Source organism: Pseudophryne corroboree, chromosome 2 (assembly GCF_028390025.1).
Source record: "Pseudophryne corroboree isolate aPseCor3 chromosome 2, aPseCor3.hap2, whole genome shotgun sequence".
Taxonomy (NCBI): domain Eukaryota; kingdom Metazoa; phylum Chordata; class Amphibia; order Anura; family Myobatrachidae; genus Pseudophryne; species Pseudophryne corroboree.
This window is the reverse complement of record NC_086445.1, coordinates 583,795,438-583,796,915: the sequence shown is the minus strand read 5'-3', so window position 1 is coordinate 583,796,915 and position 1,478 is coordinate 583,795,438. Positions and strand designations below refer to the sequence as shown.

Sequence of the window (1,478 nt, the reverse complement as noted above, 5' to 3'; positions counted from 1 at the left end):
TCCGAAAGAACCGCAAGTGGTATTTAAAAAGTCACAGAATCTGAAAGACCTTGTGGCACCGAGTATGCTAAAAAATCCTGAAGCACCTACCACTATGCCAAGGTGTGTGGGGTTCTATAAGTGTGGTCATTGTAACATCTGCAGATACTTGCATTCCAACAGGAGATCTTTCCAGAACAACAACAACAACATGAAAGAGTACAAGATTAAGCAGTTTATTAATTGTATCGTCTCAGTCATCTATATGCTGGAATGCCCATGCAAAATGAAGTACATAGGGAAAACTAAGAGACCTTTGAAACTCTGCATTCAGGAACATGTGAGAAACATTAGAAACAAAGTTTTGACACATGCAGTATCAAAGCATTTTCGCCTGTGTCATAATTCAGATCCTGATGAACTTACGTTTAAAGGTATCGAGTTGAATTCCCTAGGGGAACAAGGTGGAGACCTGTCCAACCTTCTCTTCAGAAGGGAGATGTACTGGATCTTTGAATTGAATACCCTCCACCTGTGACATAGGCTTTACACTATACCTCCCCCTGTCTACACCTTTGTGATCCTTTGCTTATATATCTCTCTTATCTCCTCCCTTCCTCCACATCAGTACTACAGCCATACCACACTGGATATGCCCAATTCCATCCGATCTTGGAAGCTAAGCAGTGTTGGGCCCGGTCAGTACATGGGTGGGAGACCGCCATGGAAGACAGGGTGCTGTAAAGGATGAGTAGCTGGTTTTTCGATCTACCTCTGATATATCTGAACTTTATCACTCAAACTTTCTCTCACATATGAGAATTGCTTTGGTTGGCCACTTTGTGCCACACATGGACTATTAGATATGAATGTAATCTTGGGCTATTCAATGCCTATGTAAAGTCATTCATATGGGCACATCTATTCCAATTATGGTTGTGATCCCCGACCCTGGATGCCTATCAAATATTACATTATGTAAATAATTCTAGTGCTGATTCCAGCAGTATGATACCATACTATATCAGCTTCATGTTTCCTCTTTTGGTATTTAGAATTATTACATCTGGACCCTATATATTGTTACTATAAGTTATTCTTTAAGCACAAACTTCTAAACAAATTCTCTTTATCTATTATATATTTTTCTCTTCTTTCAGTTACGAGCACAATTTGGTGTGCTAAGGAGGATCTTCACACCAAAGATGGCCGCTGGGACTCTAAAGATTAATAAGAAACGTCTCCAATTTGAAAAACTTCTAAAAAATGGCCATCGCACAAACCGTCTATTAAGAACTGTGGTACTGGTAATATGGAGCACATCGGAGTCTGTCACGAAGCGGGCGCATGCGCAGATGCCTGAAGGTCGCTGAACCCTGTTGCTCGGAGCCGGAGCATGCGCAGAAGCAATCACGGACGCCGGAAGTGGGGCGGAGATTACATCATACGCGGCCCGGACAGGAAGTCCGTGGCCAGACAACTTCTGAACGTTCTAATAA

At 42.1% G+C, this 1,478-nt stretch overlaps 1 pseudogene; it reads left to right on the top strand.

Annotated features, from left to right (window-relative positions):
- Positions 1 to 607: 607 nt before the first annotated feature.
- On the top strand, positions 608 to 726 carry LOC135051389 (5S ribosomal RNA; annotated as a pseudogene).
- Positions 727 to 1,478: the final 752 nt, after the last annotated feature.